Raw genomic sequence first — 25,459 nt, forward strand, 5'->3', positions numbered from 1 at the left:
ATTTTTTTCATCATGATCTTTTGTTAGCACTTTTATGAATTCATCAGTTTTCCATTAGAATTCTGAAAATGCTTATTCATTCAGTTCCACAGTATAGTCAGTTACCAGAAACCTGTACTTGTCAGAGTCTTTTCCATGAATTCCTTGAAGATGAAACCCTTTTACAGGAACATTTTTGCAAAAGCATCGGAGTACACCCAGAACTGTCTGTAAATGACAAAAGACTTAAAAATGACCATGGTTAAAGATTTGATGAACGTTCATAATAATGCAACTGACAAGGAAATTTAGTTATTTCTGAGATATAAATTTTAAAGTAATAACTAGAATTATGACTTATAACATTATACCAGAACATATAAGATTTGTAGAAATTTCATGTAATGTCTGAAACATTTATATTAACATATTTCCATACAAATAACCCTAAGAAAGTTTAGTATTAGTTGTTTTTGTTTGTTTGTATGTTTATACTGCAGGTTCTTATTAGTCACCAATTTTATACACATCAGTGTATACATGTCAATCCCAATCGCCCAATTCAGCACACCACCACCACCACTCCACCACAGTTTTCCCCGCTTGGTGTCCATACGTTTGTTCTCTACATCTGTGTCTCAACTTCTGTCCTGCAAACTGGTTCATCTGTACCATTTTTCTAGGTTCCACATACATGCGTTAGTATACGATATTTGTTTTTCTCTTTCTGACTTACTTCACTCTGTATGACAGTCTCTAGATCCATCCATGTCTCAACAAATGACCCAAGTTCGTTCCTTTTTATGGCTGAGTAATATTCCATTGTATATATGTACCACATCTTCTTTATCCATTTGTCTGTCGATGGGCATGTAGGTTGCTTCCATGACCTGGCTATTGAAATAATTTATTATATATATATATATAATTATTGATGGATGTCCTTTTTTGTAACTGATAGAGTCTGCAGAATGGCTGTGGGGGTCAGCAACACCCCTATACTGGCCAAGATGCTCTTTTCTAAAGAAATGAATGATCTACCAGGAAGGGGTTAGTGCTCTTGTTATGGTAGTTGATACCTCACAGAAGAGCCATCCTCATTTTGGTATATAGAAGAATGACTGTGTGCCTGTTTTCTGCCATAAGCACTAAAATGTAATCCACTTGTTTGAAGTTAGATCTGACTTTCAGGAACAAGGCTTGTGGAAGGAGACCTTAAGAATGGTAGAAGAATTGCTTGGTAGTGACCTATTATAATCCACCTAGTCCTTCATTTGTAAGTATGAATAGAAAACCAAGCATCATCAGATATTTGAGAAAGACTGGAAACATAAAATAAGCACAACTAACTCTGGAAAAACCAGGAATTTGGAAGAAAATAACTTCAAAAAATTATAGTAATTAATATTCTTGAATCAAAAGGTTCCCACATTCATAAAATAAGAGCAGATGACTATAAGAATAGCCAGAAAACAAGGGAAATTTAAATTTGATTAAAAAGAAAGTCAACAGAATAAATTCAAATTGAATGTAAAATGAATTGCAAAAATATTGGATATCACATAGATGATGAAAGTTTTATTGGCAAACAGTAAGAATCACATGGCAGAGCCATTGGTAAATGAATATCTAGTAAAATTACATCAGTTCAAAATTGAAAGAAGAAAAACATTGATAAATATAATGACATAGGGCTCCCCTGGTGGCGCAGTGGTTGAGAGTCCGCCTGCCGATGCAGGGGACACGGGTTCGTGCCCCTGTCCGGGAAGATCCCACATGCCGGGGAGCAGCTGGGCCCGTGGGCCATGGCCGCTGAGCCTGCGCGTCCGGAGCCTGTGCTCCGCAACGGGAGAGGCCACAACAGTGAAAGGCCCGCGTACCGCAAATAATAATAATAATAATAATGACATGGTAGGTGTTTCACAAGAAGATAATTTAAATATCAAAATATTAGGGAAATCCTTTTGGAAAATGAATGAAGCCTTCAAATATTTTTGCAAAAATGACCTTTATTTTCATGCAGTGAAGTTTAAATGCAAAATGAGGAATATAGTAGAATGTTATAATTTAGTTGGGAAAATTCTTTCCCAGACCCCAATAAAAATTAATACTTTCATTCATTGTTTATTCTAAGAAATTAATGCAGAGTTTTAATTAAAACATAAATGTTATTAAATATAAGATTAAAGAAATGTAAATTTTATTGTTTTTCCAGGCAAGTTCTCAGTAAAACCTTTACTTTCCACTATTTTCATAACTGTGAAATTTTGGTTCTGGTTTTCAGCATTTTCACTTTAAGTAGAATTTTTTAAAAACATGGCTAAGGAAGTCTTAGAATAGTATGATTTAAGAAGGTTGATGATCTTAGTCATAAGGCAAATAAGACATACATTTCTTATGTCAACAGCCCAAAAGGGAAAAAAAAATCCCTAACCCATTATGCTAGGAAAAACAAGCTCTATAAGGATGTAATGATCCAAAAACAAAGCAAACTAAAATGTGGCATGATTTTGAGCATTAAGTGGAGTGTAAAATAGAAGAATGCATTTGACTTTGATGCTTGAAGCGTCTTCCTTTAAGAGAGTATATGATTTTTCTGTAGATCCAGTCATACCACTTGGCCGTACAGTGAAAAATATTCACATAATTCTAATATTGAAAAGTATAATATACATATTTACATAATTTGAACAAACAACCTATAAATTTGGAAATTTTAATTATATTTGAAGTGCAGGTTTATGTCATAAATCTTGTCAACGTAAAAAGAAAAGGTCATTTTAAGTTAGGATGTAAAGGAGAAGAAGAAGATTGCAATTTTTCTCTGACTTAGTGGGGGAATCAATGGCTATAATTTAAAATCAATAAATTAAGAAGTAAGGCTTTGTAAAGATAATCAACAGAAGAATTATAAAAACAAAATCTATCTAACAGATATTGGGAAGACTGGAGAAAAAGGGTCTATTAATTGAGCTCAATTCATTATATTTAAATACTCTTTAAATTTTCATTTGCAGAATGGAAGTATAAGCATATTATTTAGAGATTTTGACATGACCCCCAGAAAAGCAAAATAAATAACTCCTAAGTAGTGGGACTGGTAATGTAATAATAAATAATAAATAATAAATAAATAATAAATAAAATGTATTAAATTTTATTTAATACACTTCTGTAGTTTTGAAATTTTATTTAATACATTTTATATTTTTATATATTTCAAATAAATATACATATATAAAATATATGTATTATATTTATAATACATTTATATTATACATTATAAATTTTATTTAATACACTTCTGTAGTTTTGAAATTTTATTTCCATATGCATGTATAATACCCTCTTCTTCCTCACTTTCTAATTCCTTCCTCCTGAAGTAACCAATGGTAAAAATTTGATATACCTTCATTCACACCCTTACATCTGCTAATTTTCTCTATTCTCTCTCTCTCTCTCTCTCTCTCTCTCACACACACACACACACACACACACACACACACACACACACACATGCATACATGCATACATACATATTAGTGCTTTTTGTCTTTCTGTAGGTGAGATTCTCAAAAGAGTGATTATTAGGCCAAATAATATGCATATATTTATCGTAATAGATTTTGCAACATTGCTTTTTTAAAAAGTTGTAGCATTTCATAATCCCAGTGTCAATAATGAGAATGCCTTTTCCCGTATCTCTGCCAGTACTGGATATTATTATCCTTGTTAATTTTACCATCAGATGGGTAAAAAAAAGTAAGTACATTGTTGTTTTACTTTGAATTTCTCTGACCACTGATGAGATTGAGTCTCTTTTCATATGTATATTTACATTTCGATTTTCTTCTTCTCTGGGTTGGCTGTTTGTAACCTTTATACATATTTCTATTTAATAATTAGTCTTTTCTTCATTAAGCATAGTATCTTTTGCTAATTAGTCACATTAACCCATAGTCAGAAAATTTAGAAAATATTTGGGACATGAGTATAATTTTTAAGTGATTGTTTATCTGAAATGCATATTTAAATGGGATTCCTTTGATTTATCTGAAAGACTACCCATAGTCTGTTATTTATTTGATTTTGTTTATGATATCCTTTGCCAAACAATTAGGTAATTGAATTTACTAATCATTTTCTAAAGGCTTCTATTTTCCTGTCTATATTAAGAAGATATTCCCCACTCCATGGTAATGTGAATATTTCCTGTTATTGCAAAATGTTTCTATTATTTTACTTGTTACATTTAGATCTTTATATGGAATTTATTTTTTGATTATGTGAAGTAGTAGACTTTTTTCTCAAATGAAATCATTTTTTCCAGCACCATTTATTAAATAAATTATGCTTTGTCAACTGAATTAAATGCCAACTTTGTCACATTTATAATATATATTAGATTTAGACACTTATGCTTTACAACTAATCTATTTGTCCATTCTTATCCACCTGACTTTAGAGTAAGTTTACTATTTGATACAGAAGGTCTTATATCACTGCTACTGCACTATCAATTTTAATATAATATCCTAGGCATTTGATGATCTTTACTATTCTATATAAAATTTTATATCATTTAATCCAATTCTAAAAATTTGGAATGAGTAAAATTATGTATTCATTTGCAATAAATTGAGGTGTTCATGCTATTAACTACCCCTATGCAGGAAATGCTATTCATTCCCACTAGTTCTGTTATTTTTTATGTTGGCCTATAAAATTTGTTTTTAATTTAATTAAATGACTTATTGAGATAATATTCACATACCATAAAATTTACCCCTTTAAAGTATTAAATCCAGAGGTTTTACTATATTAACAAAGATGCAACCATAACCACTATCTAATTACAAAAAAAATCATTACCCCCAAAAGAAAGCACATACCCATTAGCAATCATTTCCATTTCCTCTTTCTCCTCAGTCTTTGACAACCACTAATCTAATTTCTGTCTTTATGGATTTGCATATTTTGGACATTTCATGTAAGTTGAATTACATAATGTGTTGTACTTTGAGACTGGCTTCTTTTACTTAGCATTATGTTTTCAAAAGTCCATCCATATTGCAACACATATCAGTATGCTATTTCTTTTTATTGATGAATAGTATTACATTTTATGGATATACCCCACATTATTTATCCACTGTTCAGTTGATGGATATTTGAGTTGTTTCCACTTTTTGGCTATTATTATCAATTCTGCTGTGAACACTCATGTATGAGTCTTTGTGTGGATATTTGTTTTCATTTCTCGTGGGTATATACCTAGGAGTAGAATTGCTGAGCCATAGGGTAACACTATGTTTAAATGCTTGAGGAAATGCTAAACTCTTTTTCATATAGGCTGTACCAGCAAGATATATGGTGCATATCTTCATCAACACTTAGTATTGTCTCTCTTATTTATCTGCCACCCTAGAGGCTATGGAGTTGTATCACATAGTGATTTTCATTTTCACTGCCCTGATGGCTAATGATGCTGAGCATCTGTTCATTTTTTTAATTACCATTTATATGTACCTTCTTTGGAGAAATGTGTTTTCAAATCCTATGCCCTTTTTGAAGTGGACTGTAGACTTTTTATTGTTGAGTTAGTAGAATTTGTTATATATTCTGGATGCTAAAACCTTATAACATATATGATTTGCAAGTATTTCCACCCATTATGCTTTTTTATTTATCCTGTCCCCAGAAATCTTCCTAAATTATGTTATCTGCTTTGGTAAGTTTTTTAAGAGTAGACTTTCCTAGATTGTCTACATCAATAATTAAATGAACCAAAAATAAAAATATATTAATTGAGTTCTAATATTTGTGCTAATTATTTCAGTTTCTTATATTGGATAAAACTAAAACAAGTCTTTTTAAATGAATTTATTTATTTATGTATTTTTATTTTTGGCTGCATTGGGTCTTGGTTGCTGGGCATGGGCTTTCTCTAGTTGCGGTGACCCGGGACTACTCTTCCTTGTGGTGCGTGGTCTATCTCATTGTGGTGGCTTCTCTTGTTGCAGAGCATGGACTCTAGAGCACAGTTTCAGTAGTTGTAGCACACGGGCTTAGTTGCTCCACAGCATGTGGTATCTTCCCAGACCAGGGATCGAACCCGTGTCCCCTGCATCGGCAGGCAGATTCTTAACCACTGCGCCACCAGGGAAGTTCTAAAACAAGTCTTGTTAACATGGTCGTTTATCTCATTGACTTATTTCTAATTTATTGAAATTGGCTGCAGTATTCTTCAACTAAAATAATATTTGATTTTGGCTTTTCATGAATAGTATTTTTCATAGTTACTAGTCCTATTTTATTAAGAGTCATACGGAATTCTTTTGGAATTCTATTAAATGTCATTTCAGTATTTAAAATACAACCATACGGTTTTCTTCACTTTCTTCATGTAATTTGTTAACGTAATGACCTTTGTTCATATATTTCTTAATGATTAAAACGATGAACCATCCTTACAATTTTGTAATTAACTAAACGTGATTCTTGTGTAATATTAATATTTAGATTCACTTATGATTTTTTTTTTTTTTTTTTTTGCTGTACGCGTGCCTCTCACTGTTGTGGCCTCTCCCGTTGCGGAGTACAGGCTCCAGACGTGCAGGCTCAGCGGCCATGGCTCACGGGCCCAGCCGCTCCGCGGCATGTGGGATCTTCCCAGACCGGGGCACGAACCCGTGTCCCCTGCATTGGCAGGTGGACTCTCAACCACTGTGCCACCAGGGAAGCCCCCACTTATGATTTTGATTGTTAATATTTCTTTTAAAAATTTTCAATGACATTAACAAATTATTTTATATCAAAATGAAAGAATCACTAAAAGCCCAATTCAATTATCATTTCCTTATCCCTAACACTGAGCTGAATCTTTTAGATTGCTTTTACTACCCACAATCTCCCACTTAACTGCTTGAATTTGCTAAATATACTTTGTATTCTTAGTTCCCGTTTACCATTAGCTGTAATATTAGTACATATATTTTGTTTTAACAATTCTTGTAAGAACAACAACGAGAGCTGTAATAATTATGAGGAAGAGTACAAGGAAAAGGAAGAGAAGATATAATAGATGATGGGTTAGTTAAGTCATAAAAAGAAACAAATGGTGATTGTTCTCTATTATTACTGAAAAATGTTCCAGAATAAATAACTGAATTATATTAATGAGAGAGAGAGAGATACAGAGAGACAAAGGAGGAAACATAAAGCTTATTAAAGAACATAATAGTTAGGCAAAGGGAAGAAGGGGGATTCTTTTGTTTCTGAGACGAATGTGTGCCTGTTAACAGTGAATTACATCATTGGACTATGGCCTAACTGTTTTGATCAGTTCTGTGATTAGTATCAGTCGTAGACACAAGTTTTATGCATTTTTTGGTAGGTATGGTTAAGGGGAACAATATGATGTGAATATACTTTTAAAAAATATCATCTATCTTGCATTATTAGAGTGGAATTAGCTTAAATATAGTAAGCTAATTCCTAAAGTAATTTTGGGTCAATCAATCTGATTCTAAACTTTGAACTTTGAGAGGTTTTAGTTGTTCCTGTTGTTGTGGCTGCTGCTGTTTTCCTTTTTATTTTGAAAGAATTTTAGGTTTATGGAAAAGTGATAAAATCATATAGAAGTCCTACATTTCCGTCACCCAACTTAGATCTTCTAAGATGAAGATCTTACATAGCAATAGTAAAATTATCAAAACCAAATAATTAACATTGGTACAATCTGATTAATAAGCTGTAGAACTTACTTCAGTTTTACTAAAGTTTCAACTAAACTCTAAGGTTTTAACTTTTTGTATTTCAGGATTCCATCTTGAGCTTAATCTCCAATCTCACAATTCCTCATTTGTTCCATGTATTCCATTACCTTGACAATTTTGAAGTTCAGTTATTTTGACATAGATTACTTTTTTCTTTTGTAAGTTACAATACAAAATAAAATGATGGAAACCACATGCCCCTCCTATTGTACAAAGAAATACCCACTAAGTCTATAGAGTTCCAAAATTAAATGACTGATATCATAAGGCTACAGGCTATTTATATCTGGAAGTTCTTCCCTCAGAGTGGAGACAAATGGAAAGAGATTGGAAATCTGATGTGCTTCCTAATATTTGCTCTGGTGCATTCTCCAGAATATTCAGGACCTAGTTATTTTCTGCATATAAATTGAACAACTCAGTTCTGATCTGAATGGAAAGTGGATAATATTCTCTCAAGATTGAAATATAGTAATTAAACTGATCAGGGAATAATTCCTTCATTTGAAAAGGAGTGTGAAAATGAATATGAAGATAACCATGTTTACATATTCAGAGAATGACCCATCTTATTAGATTCATTATTCCCAAATAAATGGTAAAGTTATTAAAAACCAGTATTCTTTTAAAAAGCCTGACATTTTAAAAACATGATAATAATGATGAAGTATAGAAAGATTTCATGAAAGCCCTGTAATCATATTATTGTTGAAATGGGAAATAATTACTCATTATAAAAAATAAATGACTCATAGACCTTAAAAACAAAACTATGGTTAGGGAAAGTCTATTTTAAAGAAAACAGTCTATTGGAAAAGGATCTTCAGACAACTTTCCCCCTTGCTTTATTACAGCAAATTACTCTCCTTTTGCTCAATGTCTATTAAGCAAACTAAACTAAAATCACATAATTTTTTCTACCTTGATATAAAATAAATTGTTACCTGAGGGAGTCTGGATTTTTGCAATTTGTATTGAGATATAATTCCCATCATATAATATTTACCATTTTAAAGTGTTTGATTCAGTGGTTTTCAGTATATTTACAAGGTTGTGCAACCATCACCACTATTTAATTCCAGAATATTTTCACCTCCGCAAAAAGAAACCCCTTACCTATTAGCCATCACTCCCAGCTGCCGCCTCCACCCATCCCCTTACAACCACTAATCTAATTTCTGTCGCTATGGGTTTGCTTATTTTGGACATTTCATATAAGTGAAACCATACAATGTGTGCCCTTTTGTGTCTGGCTTATTTAATTAAGAATGTAGGGCTTCCCTGGTGGCGCAGTGGTTCAGAGTCCGCCTGCCGATGCAGGGGACACGGGTTCGTGCCCCGGTCCAGGAAGATCCCACATGATGCAGAGCGGCTAGGCCCGTGAGCCATGGCCGCTGAGCCTGCGCGTCCGGAGCCTGTGCTCCGTAACGGGAGAGGCCACAACAGTGAGAGGCCCACGTACCACAAAAAGAACCCCAAAAAACAAAAAAAAACCAATAGTAATAAGAATGCTAACTGAACTGGGGGAAAGATAGATGAACACACTGAGAATTTTAACAAAGAACTGGAAAATATAAAAAAGTCAGAGCTTACGATTACAACAACTAAAATGAAAAATAGAGGGAATTAACGGCAGATTAGGCTATATGGAAGAACACATATGTGATCTGGAAAACAGAATAATGGAAATCAAACAATCAGAACATCAAAAAGTAAAATAAATTTTTAAAAAATGAGAACAGTTTATTGGACCTCTGGGACAACATCAAGCATACTAACATTTGTATTATAGGGGTCCCAGAAGGAGAATTGAGAGACAAAATGGTATAAAATGGATTTGATGAACTTATGGCTGAAAACTTTCAGAACCCGAAGAAGGAAACATATATTCAGCACAGAGTTCCAAACAAGATGACTCCAACGAGACCCACACCAAGATATATCATAATTAAAATGGCAAAAGTTAAAGAAAGAATTCTAAAGGCAGCAAGAGAAAAACAAAGTGTCTAAATACAAGCAAACCTCAACAAGGTTACCAGCTTATTTTTCAGCAGAAATTCTGCAGGGCAGAAGAGAGTGGCATGATATATTTATCATGTGCTAAGAGGAAAATATCTACAACATAAAATCCCCTACCCAGCAAGGTTATCATTCAGAATTGAAGGAGTGATAAAGAACTTCTCAGACAAGCAAAAACTAAGAGTTCATCAATACTAAACCAACCTTACAAGAAGTTTACAGGGTCTTCTTTAAGTGAAAAAGAAGAGGCTACAACAAGAAATTATGAGAAATTATAGGAAGGGAAAAATGCAAATCAAAACCAGAGTGAGGTATCACAGCACACCTTACTGAACATTTCAATCTGCCTGTCTCCTTAAGGATACTCTAGTAAATATCCTCCAACCTCCTTGCTGTCACATATAATAAACAATTTCTAGCTCTTTTTTGATCTCTTAACAACATTTGAGTGTTGCCCGTTGTTATTTCGCATTGCTCCGTTACCACACTCTGCTGGTTTTCATTCTATTTATGTAAATTTTCATATTCATCATACTCATTCTCAATTTTCTTTGCTTCCTATTTCTCTCCATATATCATTCTTTGGTAGGTCCATAGCTTATCTCAGTTTCGTTAACCTTATCCACTTGCATGGTTTCAATTACCTAGTTCTGTAACTCTAGCCCAGAAATTGTTCTCCTAAGTTCCAGACCTATATATCTATCTACTTAATGCCCTGTTCACCTGTATTTTGATCAGTCACCTAAATCTCAAAAGTTACCTGCCGCTTTGACAGGCCCGTTTTGATGAGATCAGGCTATGTATGGCAAGCACAAACGTTTAAAAAATATTTTTAAAACAATTATTTTATACTTTAAATGTATACTAAATGTAGTTCATACAAGATTCCAAAACTGAAAATATATACAGTGAAAAATGAGTCTCTCTCACTGCCCTTTCCCCCATTACTTAGTTTTCCAACCCAGGGACAACCACCTTACTAGTTTCTTAGAAATCTCTACAGACATATTCTGTCTGTATGCAATACGTTCCATTGAAGAGCTTGTTGTGTTTCCCCCAATATTTAAACATTCAGCTTTTTTTTTTATTGAGTTGGTGCTATGAGTACTTTGAAGTTATGATACGTGACTTCACAATCTTTGCATCCCAATTCCTAGTACAGTGTATGACACATAGTAGGAACTCAGTGCATCATAATTAAATAAATGATAAATTATGCACTGTACTAAAACCAGACAACATAACAATAATCAGACAGACCAAATGGCAATTACATTAACACATAGTGGATTTTCAAAAGCAACTTCCCGATTTTAATTGTATGAATTTTAATTTAGCTGTTCATTTATTAAATCTTGCTCCAAGCTGTATGTAATTTGATCTGTAGTGCTCTTTAATGTTTATCAGTAGTTCTGTTCACTAGTAATTAGTTTTATTTGAAAAAAAGCATAATTAAAAGAAGAATCATGCTATAATCTTTGATTCAGGTCAAGTTTATGGGAAATCTAGAGGTTCAGAATACAAGCTCCCGTGAAGTGTAGTCTTAGTAGCTAGTGGGATAAAATAACAGCTTCAGGAGTATGCTGGCCTCAGAAACTAAAAACCCATAGAGTGATGACAAATACCAATTTTCTTAAGAAGATAAACTGAACTGGCCTAGTTAGCATATGTTTCGATGTTCAGTAAGGCATCTGATTAAACTTGTCTTTCTCCTTTATTTTTCACGTATAATTTAATTTACTTTTATAGTTACAAATCTGAAGAAAAAGCCCTTTAGTATCACCTGATTCTTTTCAGGTCACTCCATGAATATAAGGCTATAATTCTACCTAAAAGGTTCACAGATAATAAACCTCAAGAGCACAGGTTTTTGTAAGCAGTTAACCCTCCATTCTTCCACCTCCCCAACTCCCCGTAAATTATTTACTTTTAAAATACATCGTGTTGGCAGAAAAAGTTCATAGTGCAAGAAACACATAAGGAGAGAGGGCCACAGCATATTCAGAAGGATGAAAAAATTGCTATTTGAGGACAGAGATCACTTGGAAATGCAAAAGTACGACTGTTCCTAATGCAAAAAGTACATAGAAATTATTTGTGTTAAATGAAGCTTCCAAAGTTCCACGGAGACCTAAGGACCCTACAGTCTAGACATTCCATTGAGCTGTATGTCACCCAGACATAGCACAACTTGACCTCATTCTTCATTACACCAAATGTGACTTTTAAAGTGCAGTCTCAGTTAGTTCAGGGAACAAAAATACTAATTTTGACTTTAACCCACTGTAGAGGACCTACAGATGCCAATAATTATTTTCTAAATCATTTGTTGCCTTTTCCCGGATCCTTTTCTTCAACCTGACTTTCCCCTATCCAAAGCTATGTTCCAAAAGAAGCAAAACAAAACAAACCGCACAAAATATCTCAGTTGGGGCTTAAAATTATCATGTCAACTCTACCTGAAGTTAAATTTTGGTCTTTATGAAATGCTAGAGTGCCAAATTTTCAACTGCATCTGAATTATGTGAGATAAATGATAACAGATTCAGTGTGTATTATGTGTGATATTTGTTCTTTTGGTATGTATTCTAAAACAGTTCAAGTAAAATGAAAATGTAAGGATACTAAATTACAATGGTGTCCAGTATGACCATGAGAGAACAGGGATGCCATCTTCTACAGTAGTCATGTGCATCTCACCTTTTTCTACTAATTTTTCTGGGTGCTCAATCTGTATCATTTACCTGGTTGCTTCCCTTAGAAAAATTTTATTTCAGCTAGGAAAAATATGCTGGGTTATTCAGAAGCAATCTACATAGATTTCAATTCTCTGTATATACTCCAATGTTAATTCTAGTCTAGAAAGAGGCCAACGTTGGGGAAAGGAGTACACTTCAGAGTTACCATTCTCTCAGTGTGTGTGTGTGTGTGTGTGTGTGTGTGTGTGTGTGTGTGAATAGTTTGAAAAGGCTCATCAGGAGATTCTAATAGAGTTCCTACACCACCATCCTCATCCAATTATTTGTTCATGTTCAAGTCTAAAGTAGTGCCATGGAAATTGAATGTATTGCTCATCTTTGTAAATAAATAGAGGAAAACAACAGGTACCTTTGTGTTATTGAGGGATAACTGGGCACGAACCAGGCTCAAAGCTGAGTATGTCCTACATAGTACCAGCTCTGCAAAGGTTTGAGAAAGAGAAATGAAGGACGACTGAAGAAAAAGACAATTCCAATGTTTCCTGAGGTAAAGAAGTAGGTCACAGTTGAAAGTTAATTTTTCAAAATAAATACTAATGTTTCAAATTTCTATTAAAAGAATCGGGGCTTGGTGTTGAGTTGAGAGACTATTGCAGTAATATGGGTGATAGATGACTGGCTTGGACCAGAGTGGTAGCATTGGAAATGGTGAGAATTGGCCATATTCTGAACATAATATGAAGGTAGAACCAAAATATTTGCTGTGAGATCTTAGGTGGAATATGGAGGAAAAAAGGAATCAAGGATAACTCCAAGTTTTTGGCCTAAGAGACTTAAAAAATTCAGTTGGCGTTAACTAAGTTAGGAAATCCTAGTGGAGGAGCAGGCTTAGGGATGGTGATATGGAGTTTAGTTTTCATCATGTTAAGTTTGAAAAGAGTTTGACTTTTTTTTTTTTTTTTTTTTGCGGTACGCGGGCCTCTCTCCGCCGCGGCCTCCCCCGCCGCGGAGCACGGCCTCCGGACGCACAGGCCCAGCGGCCACGGCCCACGGGCCCAGCCGCTCCGCGGCACGTGGGATCCCCCCGGGCCAGGGCACGAACCCGCGCCCCCCGCACCGGCATGCGGACTCCCAACCACCACGCCACCAGGGAAGCCCAAGAGTTTGACTTTTAATTTGAATAAGTCTATTCCATTTATCTGCATAACAATCTTTAAACTTAGTGAATTAAAACAGCAACCATTTAACTATATTTTATGATTTTCTGTGTCAGGAACTAAAATGAGGCTTGGCTGGGTGATTTTTCTGGTCCATGTGGCATTGATGAATGTCACTTGTTGCCATTCAGCTAGCAGATGGGATGCTTTGGAGGTTCTGCAAAAGGTTGCCTCACATGTTTGGCACCTTGGTGGGGATGGGTGGAAGGCTAAGCTGAGCTAGGACTGTCAACCATAGCACAGCAAACTCAGGACAGTTAGATTTCTTACATGGCAGCTCAGAGCTATGAGAAACTATTCCAGTGAACAAGGTAAGACCTGCATAATCTTTCATGGCCTACCGTTGGTAGTCACATAGCAGCATTCTGCAACACTCTACTGGTCAAAAGAGACATAAGCCAACTCAAGGTGAGAGGACATATATTTCACCACTTGATGGGAAGTGTTAAAGATTTTGCAGTATGTTTTAAAGCTACCACAAATTCATTGGAGTGTTTCGAGAAGAGGATCAGCCCAATGTGACTTAGGTTTAAAAGGATAGCTCTGAATGCTGTGTAGAAAAAAAGACTGTAATGGGGAGAGGGTAGAAGCAGGGAGAGCAATTAGAAGGCTATTACAGTGATTCAGGTGAAAGATGATGGCTTTGACCAGAGTGGCAGTAGTGCAAGTGGTAAGGAGTTTTTTAATTTCAGATACAGTTTGAAGATAGAACTGATGGGAATTCGATGGGAAAGATGTAAGGAAAAGAGAGAAGCCAAGGATGATGTCCAAGGCTAAGTCTAAGCAACTGAGTGCATTTACCTTTATGTGGAATATTGCAGGAATAACAAGTTTCAGAATGAGGGAGTAGAAATCAACAGTTTAGTTATTTATCATGTAAGGGTTAAGATACCTATTAGATATCAAAGTGATAACTGGATGTAGAAGCCTGGAGTTGAATCGATTGCTCATGGCTACTTACATAAATTTTCAAAATACAGATGACATTTAAAAGCATTAGGACTGTATGAGATCATCAAGGAATTCAGTCTAAATAGAGAAGGTAAGAGGACACATGATGACAGACTCCTGGAGAGCTCCAATATTTAGAGGTTGAGAAGTGGAAGAGAATTGAGCAAATGATACTGAGAAGGAGCAGCCAGTGAGATAAGAGAAGGACAAGAAAAATTTTATGTCCTGGAACCTAAGTAAAGGAAGCGGATCAGTGATCAACTGTGTCAAATATTAGTAATAGATCTAGTAAAACAAAGACTAAAAGTTGACCCAAGTTTTTGGCAATTTGGAGGTTGTTGTTGACTTTGAAAAGAATGGCTTTAGTGTATTGATGGGTATAAAAATCTGTCTTTAGATTTTTGAGTTGGAAGCAAACGACGACTTCTGAAGAATTTTCTATGAATGGAAGAAAAAAATGGAGATGGCTGAGGATACGTGGAGTCAGGTAAATAATTTTGAAACATGGTAGATATAGTACTTCTTTGTGATGAAAGTGAGAAATAATGAATTTATGCTCAATCAATCCATGTAATCATTATAATGTTATTTTTAATATTTTAGCAAATATTTTAAAGGTATATTTGAATTTACACACATATTATTAAGGTGAAGTTAGGGGAAGCAGTCTGTGCCCTTAAATATTACAAAATTCAACAAAAATTAACTCATATTATTAGTAAAAGCCATGAATATATAGTGAAGAAGATGCATTCCACTGAAACGTTTTTAGCAGAAAATTTACTAACTGGAAGTACATAATCTTAGATAAGAGGATCTCAGGAGATGTTAACAGGGACAAATCCTGTCAATGTCCTCTTCACAGTATTTCTAACATTGTTCTCTTTATTTCAATTCCCACTTTCATCACCTAATTCTGGCGTTCTTTATCCCTTGCCTGAATTATTACAGGAGAATATTTACTCATTTTACTCTCTATCCCTATACGAACTTATCTAATACTTGGCTGTAAATGTATCTTGACTGGCAGAGTTCTAACTTGGATGTTCTATGCCTGCTACAATCTAACCTAAGTGAGCTTTTAGCTATATCTCTCACTATTCTTCTATCCTCCTGCACAACATACCTTTATACTCCAAATAATAGTGACTAGTCATTTCCAAAACTAACCTTAAATTTCCCTAATTTCATGCCTTTCCCTATGACCACTGCTTAAATAAGTTGAAACCATATTTATGAGTAGCAGTGTAGGGAAGTGGAAATGAAGAGTTTGGGGGAGGGGAAAGGGCAATCTGTGTAGGCTGGTTTCTTAATGCTAGATCTGCTACTCTTAGGTGTATGACCATTGGACAAGGTTTTGATCACGGTGAGCCCTTGTTTCCTCGAGTGTAAAATAACTTGTGAGGATATAAGTGGTATGTATAAAGAGCATCACAAATATCTATCTGGCAAGCTGAACTTGCTCAAAGGTGGTAGCTATTACTGTTATTACAGACTTGATTTAAATGAAGCCTTCTTCCATGAAATCTTCCCATATCCTTTTGCTGTGTTTCCACAGTACTTTGTTGACATCTTTATTATTGATATCTCAAAATCACTGCTGAACTGTAGTTATTTGCGCATGCATCTTTCTTTCTCATTCCAGGAAATATAGTGTAGTAACATTCATTAAAAAGTCTGTCTCTGGTGTCAGAAAGACTGAATGAAAATCCTAGGTCCTCTACTTACTAGCTGTGAGACTTCAGATGAGAAACCTCTGCCTGAGTTTCTTCACCTAAAAAGTACAGATAAAAATAGTAGCTAACTCGTGTGGGTTTTGCTAATAAATGTAAATGCCAGGACATGTGTGAAACATAGTAAAGGCTCAATAAATGTAAAATGTACTTGGTTTTAAGCTCTTAAAGGATGGGAAATGGTTTTGTTACCTTTGTTCTTTCCCCACTATGTCTATTAGTGTAATGTGTTGCACATTCTAGGTATTCAAGTACTTGTTGAATTACAATGATATTGATTAAGACAATGCGAAATATACCAAGATGATTCATCTTTTGGCTTTGGAGCAGAGAGGAGAATGGTTGAATTAGGGCTTGAACCAGGAGCCTGACCTATGTATACTGTATTAAAGATGTTCTTTCTACCCCATAATGTGGGCATGGCACAGTATCTTATACTTAGTAAATGTGTAACAGATATTTATCAAATGAGTGAATGATCTTTATTTTTAGATATCAATTGCAAAGTAACATTGTTGATTGTCGTTTAGTAGTAAACAATAGAAATTTATTTTTCAGTAAAATAAGTTTGGAACCAAAAAGCATCAAGGAAAGGAAAAGATAAAACAATCCAAAGTGAAATTTTCATAGAACCGTTATGATACCGTGAATCAGAAAACATACCTCTATATTTGTCATCATTTAACTTGAGTTCATAACATAAAGCTTGACTTTTAAAAAATATCTATATACTTACCTGTTAGACAATAGACTTGTAATTGTGATAGTTGCCACGTGAATACGAAGTAACACAAAGACATGGCAAATAAGCTTTTCTTGGGTGTGGAAGACAGAGAGAAGTGGAAATGACACAGCGGCCTATAAATGGCATGGTTTCCTTAAGGTATCCATAAGAGGAATTGTAATGGAAGAGCATCACAAATGTGTGTTTGTGTAAGTGAACGTAGTCTGTGTTTTTGCAAGAGTATGTGAATTAATAGGGTTCTATCTCTGTGTAGGTCTAAGTAAAGAACAAGTAATGTGGAGAATGAAACACAAAAGTTAAAAAGTGCAACCCAGGGCTTCCCTGGTGGCACAGTGGTTGAGAGTCTGCCTGCCGATGCAGGGGACACGGGTTCGTGCCCCGGTCTGGGAAGATCCCACATGCCGCGGAGCAGCTGGGCCTGTGAGCCATGGCCGCTGAGCCTGCGCGTCAGGCCACAACAGTGAGAGGCCCGCGTACCGCAAAAAAAAAAAAAAAAAAAGTGCAACCCATTTCTCAAGCCAACTCTGATACTTTCTGTAACTACTGCAAGATTCAGTTTCCCAAAGTACAATTATGATCACAATGCTACCATTCATTCATTCATTCATTCATTCCTGCCTTCAAAAATGTGTCTTGAACATCTATTATGTATTAGGCTACCTAGACAATGAGGATAAAATAATTTATAATACTCAAAGGGCTCATAGTCTAGTAAGAGAGACAGACAAGTAAAGTGACTATGGGATTTTCAGATATAAAACTCAGGAGAACATTGGGTTGGAAATGCATACTGTAAACTTCTAAAGATAGTGGTGGTAATTGTAGATAAAGGAATAGGTGAGATGCTCCAGGAAGAATATGAAGAAACAACAACATTTAAGGGGTAAATAGGGAAAAGACTTTGTGAAGACTAAGAAAGAACAGCCAGAGAGGTAAGAGGAAAACAAGACGTAATGGTGAGGAAACAGTTTCAAGAGGAACTTGTATCATTTTCAAAGCAGCAGAGATAAACAACAAAAAATATTCAGAAAACATTAATGGTTCTCCAATTCCTATTAGTATGCATAAACTTACCAGTGTTACACGAAAAAATTCCATAAAATGCTTACAACCTGCTTTCCCCACAAGCATTTCTCTATTTGTCTCCTTCACTTCTACTCTTGAAGGAGTTGGAATACTCATTGCACCATGAACATAATGAGAACTTGCCTGCCTCTGTGACATGATTCATGTTATACCTCTAAACTGAATGATCTCCTCCTGGATGAGGCACACCTGTCCACAGTCTAGCAATACTTCTAGGCCCATATTTTCTATGAAAGTTCTCTTGGCAATCTTTCCTCCTTTTAAACTCTCATAGCACTTTTTACAATAGCTTCCTGGACACTTACCATGTTACATATTGGATTATAGCTATTGGTACACTCTATATACTTTTCCTATTCTCTCTATGCATTTTTATGGAAGAGTCTGTGCCATACTCATATTCAAAACCTCAGCATAGTACCATGCATATATAGATGTTCAATAAATATATTCTGAAAGCTGAGTAAATAGATGCTCAAGTACCCCTAGAAACCAACAAAGTTAATGACACAAATATCGAGAATACACATTGAGAAACCAGCAAAACAATTTCCCATTATTTAGCCTTCAAATTCTCTTTCTGACGTTCTTTCAAGCACAAAGTATCTATTATCTTTATGGGTAATATCTCTATGAGAACATTTTAGGCCGGTGTAGAATACCTTGACTCATATTTCTATATTACCGGCAGTAAGCATTCCATATTAATTGAATGATTAATCTTAATTATGGGTTAACTGTGACATAGGGGACAACTATTTCATTATAATGAAAATGTTCATTGCAAAAATTATCAAAAATAGATTGCAGTGCTTGATAAACCAATGGTCTGCAGTATGCAATGTCCTTGTGCAATGCTTGGTTCCCAGACTCAAAGATAATTTGTCAGGAAGGGTGGCAGGTTATTCTTGGTTCACAAAAGAAGAATTCTATAAATGATTTTATGCTCATTTCAGTTGAACTCTGTCCATTTCCTTCTTCAAGATAGAGAAGAGCTTAATATTCTAGGGTGCTGCAAACTCTGCACACTAACACTTTTGATTTATTGCTGTAAAAATGAATTTACTTGAAGAAACAATGGGGGAAGACATATATCACGAGAAAAAAAGTTGTTGCAGTATGTATTTCTATTATGAAATAAATGTGGGATTCGAGGTTGTAGGTTATTTAATATTTCTTTTCAGAGGGATCCCTTCAATTTTTTTAAGAGAAAATATTTGATGGAACAATGCTATAATACCTCATGAAAACCACACTTCCTAGAAAGATAATCTTTTGTGCAGTTCAAAATGATTTTGGTAGATGAGCATAAAATTTGCAAGGGGGGGTGGATGTATTGATCATTTAGATTCTAAACAGCTTAGAAGCACCTAAAATTTGTTTTAAAAATGTACTGAAGAGACATTATGAAAGGTGGAATAAATCATGTTTTTTTCACAACTCTCCCAAATATTTATTTGCCTAAAACAGGTACAGAAATCTGAAAGTAAACATATGCATTGACATTTTCTTGACAGTTTCATAACCCTATAGTTTCCAAAACTTTAATGTTCAAGAACATTTCATTAGTATACTCCAGTGTATTTATTACTCTGCATTATTGATACATATAGATGCCTAGGAGATGTACAATTTGTAATTACTTTTCCTTTCAAAACATAATAGCTTCACACTGGGCTTGTTGCAGCTATGATATTTCATCTCTGAATTCTCCTTCAGACTTTCTGGGGCTGTGACAGAAATGTGTATTTGAACAGAAAAGCTGTCAAGAAGGTGCTGTGGTACTATCCATCACATTTTTAATCCTGACCCTACTTAGATGCTACTGAGGTTGGCTGTCCAAGACACTAAACAAAGATTGAAATTATGCCTTCTGTCCTTACGCATCAAAGTAGCACCATTATACCAAATTCAATAGGCCTGTATTACACTCTATTAATTTCCTATTAGTTCTCAGCTATGCAAAGTCTAACCATGGTGTCACTATGCTTTAGACATGCAACCTTGATTCCAGCATCAAAAAAATGGAACCTGTCACTTCTAATAATTTTACAGGAGATTCTACAAATGTAAATCCTTTTTCATCTTGTCATCCTTTCATGTCTTTAATGAGTTTGCTAACTAACAGTGTAGAATCTTAATTTAAGTTTCAGAAATATTAACAGCTATTATAATTGAGCATCTCTAGGAGTATACTAATTAAAGTGTAATAAAGAGTAATTTATAATACCCGAAACATTTTCCTTTTAAAAATCCCATCAGTATTTAACTGTATATCAGAAAGAAAACAAAGACAATAGTGAACTCAAGATTCCTAGCCAAAGTGCTTATTTTGAGAGAAAGCATCATGTAGCACAACTGGATCATCTACAAGGTAAACTCAACCATTTGTAAAAACAAGCGAACACCATGTGCTTAAAAAGCAAATTAACCAGGGATTACCATGTTAAAGTTACATCACAGAAAATAGTTAACTCTTGAGAATAGGCACCATGATCAGTCTGGCAAGTACTTTACATGAAATATTAGTATATCCTCTCATAGAAGTTTATGCTTTATTTAGATACGTTGCCTTTTTCTGCTATTGCTGACCTTTAAATCTAATTAAAGTCCCTTAAAATCCAGATCTACATCCTTTTATCTCTCTTGACAACTTTTTATTTGAATGTCTGTAATAAAGTCCACTAAAATTCATAATGTATCAGTAGTAAAAATAGCGCTTGCTGTACTAGGGTCTCAGATATAATACTTTAAGCTGAAAGAAAACAACGACTCAAAATTTTTAATTTTGAACCACGAACTTCCTTATTAAATTTTCTAAAGATTAAATGGAGTGGGTTTGATAGTAGAATTATACTGATTTTTTCCTTTAATCTATTTCCCCCATTCCATGTTGTTGAATTATTTTATAAGCAATAATATAACATCGATTTTTTATAGAGAATCAGAGGAACTTATTCTGGTGTTCCAGAATTCTACATTCAAGGAGTCTGAAGCCTTAGGCATTTGGTTGGGGAAGTAACATTACATAAATCAAGTCTGCCAAACCACAATTGCTCAAGTAATCCAAGTCTTGGCTTTCAGATTTAACTGTAAATCTTAACTGCTTCAAACTGTGCTTCATCATGACACAAGAAGTTTTTTCTATATACATTGGACACAGAATACTTTATTCATTTCAATCTTTTCTGTCCATTACCATTCTAGAAGAGCTAAATTGCTGAAAGTCTGCTTTTATCTCAGTTTCAACTGCCAGGGTGACAATTTCAGCATAAGTCATGATATGTAGTAGTAAAAAGTACACATGATATGTAGTAGTTTCAAAGTACATTCAATGAATGTGTATTTTACTATTTGTCAACACAAAACATCTTTGTCTACAATATTGAACCCTTCTGACCTAGCATTTATATTATGGTTTTTACAAATAGGAAGAGCATTCATAGCAAATAGCTATCAAGTATTTATGTCTTGGGCACTAAGTGAAGCCCTTTACATATATTATCTCATTTAATTTTTGCCTTATCATTAACACTGTATAACATATAAAGACACAAATACAGAAAATAGTTAACAACTTTTCCAAGATCATATAACTTGTAAATGTTAGAATTAGGATTCAAACTCTTAACTACCATTACTACTCCCCTCGATGGTAATCAAAAGGGTGAAATAATATCTTTTAAGGGAGATCTGTTGTTCTGAAGGTTTCAAAATAAGATATTTTCATGACTGGTGACTATAATTGGGAAAACATAAATCTGAACACTTAAGATCTGTATATTGTATTTTTATGTATTATATATTAATAAAATGGAAATCAAATTTCTTCCTGAATTTAGCTCCTTCTCTAAACTAATCAAGTAAGACTAGGGAGTCAATAAAGAAATCTTTCCCAGGGAATTTTCACCCTCTTCTCCCTTTCATTTGTGGGAACAGAATGAATTCAAGTAAGTTTCATCTACATTACAAGGAAGAGAAGGAATTTTTGACAAAGCATAGTCCTCTTTCACAAAGGAAGCTTGTTTGGGGGCATCCCCTATTAATTTCCCAACAAGAGTATTATATTAATCAAGTATAACTAAATTTATAATATTCAGATAGAAACAAATCAATACTTGCATAAAAGTTCACTTTATAAAGGAATTTATTTCAGAGTACCATTTAAGTAATGTTTTCTTCTTAAGAGTTGCCACATAGGATTTAATTTATTGGAATTAAATTTACATGTAATTATTCAGGAATATAATCACTAAATAAAGTGAGGTATAACTCTTCTTTGTTTAAAATTTCTTTTTCCTTCTTGGGAACTTTCATGTATATTGTCTTTTCATTATGTACAATTTGAAGCATTTAAAGTTATACACACCATCTTTTGGCCTTTTTCTAAATGTGCTTTTTCTTGATAGCAGCATCATATTTAAAATTACCACTTAGCCAAGAAGTTCCTGAGGGGGAAAGGTGGAAAGCAATCTTTAGAAATGGTGTGAAACGGTAGATGACTGGGGCAGCAGGGAGAAAAAGACAGGCCTTTTGTGAGCAAACAGACTTGGGAATATTGATGTTCATAGGAATTGGAGAGATTCAATACTAAGCGTGAAACTTTTTACAATATTGTAAGCTAGATAAATGGTCTGACAAATCTCACCCATGGAGATGGGGTCATTATGCACATACCTGTGAATTTCTGGGCCATAAAGGCTTCCTTTATATGTAGCCAGATGGGAAAAGTTCTATTTAAAAAACAAAATTCGGCTTTTCTGCTGCATTCTAGGGGAAAATCAACAATCTCCTTAATGTTGACTATCACCTTTTTTCTTTTTTTTTTTTTTTTCAGGACAAAAAAAACTGCAATGTACTTTGAGGAGTCTTTTTGGTTGAAAAAGTTAGAATCCAGAGCACTAAAAGAGATAACTTTATAGTGCTACCTAAGAGAGTAAAAAAGATTGTGAGTTCATGCAGGTAGCTTGAAAGAAAGGGCAAAAGGACACCAATGTGGAGATGAAAGTGAAAGAAACAAGTCTTGAAAGAAAGAAAGAAACCTGAAAATGTGATAGCATACGGAAGAGATAGAGCCACCAAGAAGCTCTTAGTGGCAGGGAAGGCCCAGTAAAAATTTAGGGCAGTGATATCTGATGCTAAATGTTAAGATGTTTTCTGTTGTACTATAATCCCACTATATTACTCCAAACCTTCAGCATAAACCTGATACATGTAAAATACTTGATAAGTGTTGTTTGGTAGAGAGTGAAGGTAGGGAATGAAGGAATAGGCATAAGAGGATAAGAGGTACCAAGGAAAAGCATCAGCCTTCCACTTCCCAGCTCACCCAAGAAAACTTAGAGACACAGGGAGTAGTGTTGTGACTAAGCTGCTATATTTGAATAATAAAGAAAAAGTGAAGCCAGAGGCTAGAGGACTAAGGGACACACACTCATTAATCACACGTGAGTTAGGTGTATGTGTAGAAAATGTTCACATTGCTATTAGTAAAAGTTCCTGTGTGTTTCATACAGTATTTTCCAGCTGATACTGAGTAACATCAGAAATCATTACATAGTTGAATGTATGAAGCACTTCTGTCTATTAAGTGCAATATTCACAAGTATGGAAACATTGGTGTTAAAGCAAATTACTGATGTAGTGAATACCATGTAACATATTTGGAGATAGGCTTTGTGTAGGTTCTGTGAAAAAAAGAATCACAGAAGCATCCACAGCTGGATGCTTGAAATCACATTTTCTGTGAAACGTGAAGTGTTATTCAATAATGTTTTAGAAGTTGGAGGTTAAATGTTACCCAACTGCTAATATGTCCCTATTGCGAAGAAAGGAACAACACAAATGATGGCCCATGTTGTTATGTAGGTTGTTATGCCTGTAACATCTGAGTCATCTCATTTTAGAAACTGGGTAAAGGAAGCAATAATTTAATAATGTGGACTATATATTCCTATAAAGTCAAGGAAATGGATCCTAGTAATGATGTGTGCTCAAATTATGGGTCCCTAAGTAAGAATATTTGAACAGGCTTCTATTCCACTTCCTAACTGCAAAATAATCACCGCTTCAGGGAAAAGTTCTGTTTGGCTCTCATCATTTCTGCCACCTGCACCCAGGTGAATAAGAAGGAATTAGGTTGTGACCCTGGGACTGCAGACTATCCCTACATGTGGAAATATGTGTGTGTGTGTTTGTGTGTGTGTGTTGTGTGTGAGGTATTCCATAGTAGGACATCATCCTGGCTTAATAAGCTATGTAGAATATGATGAATTTCAGGATTCAATAAGATAAATTCTAGGTCTTAGCTGCATGTTGGAATCTAGTTTTATGTAACATATAGGGCTGACTTCTAACAGGTCACACTTTCAGAAGGGTTTGTTCTAATTTCCACATTTATTGGAACTCTGAAGCAGCTGCTACTCTGGATTCTATTTTTACAAATCTTTCCCCAAATCCACTAAATGCCTGAGATAAGTTCCATCATCTATCTTTTCTTATGTGTTGTCTTGGCTTGCTGAAACAAGTCCCTCCTCCAGTATCTGAAGGCCTTGCTTGAACTGCTGACCTTTCCCTTCACTTAAGTAAATCAATATCAATTCAAATCTCCCTTTCCAGTTTCTTTCTTTTACCAACTTCTTATGTATACATTCTCCCTATTGTCCTGGAGTCTGTCAACAAATGCTCAGTCCTTCAGGAAATGAATATCTTTATCACATTTTTGTGAACAGTAGAAAGGGGTCACAATTAAACAACACATTGTTCAGGACAAGGTGCATCAAAAAGGGCACCCTTTTTTCATGCTCTCTTTCCTTCTTCTTATCCCATCTTTATAAATATATGATAAATATTAATAATGTAACAAAATAAATCTATAATTATTAAATATATTAGAATTATCAACTGACAGAATATTAGATCTAGAAGGGAACCTTAGAAATCTTCTACTTTAATCTTCTCTTTTTATATTTGAATAATATGACGCTCATAGGATTACAGCAAATTGCAAATGTCATAGAGTTAGTGAGTGGCAAATCCAAGTCTCAGACCCCATTCTCCTGACACCCAGTTTAATTTTCTTTTTACTATACCACTGTGCTGGAATAGACTTGACAAATAAACCTCAAAAAGATGGGCTGATATTAACCAAAATAAAGTAGTAAAAATGGGAATAAACATGTGTGCATGTTGTGTATTATAAGGATAGCAAGTATTTGAATGACTGCTCAGTGTGTATTCAGTGTGTAGTCTA

Source organism: Grampus griseus (assembly GCF_964374135.1).
Source record: "Grampus griseus genome assembly, chromosome: X".
Taxonomy (NCBI): domain Eukaryota; kingdom Metazoa; phylum Chordata; class Mammalia; order Artiodactyla; family Delphinidae; genus Grampus; species Grampus griseus.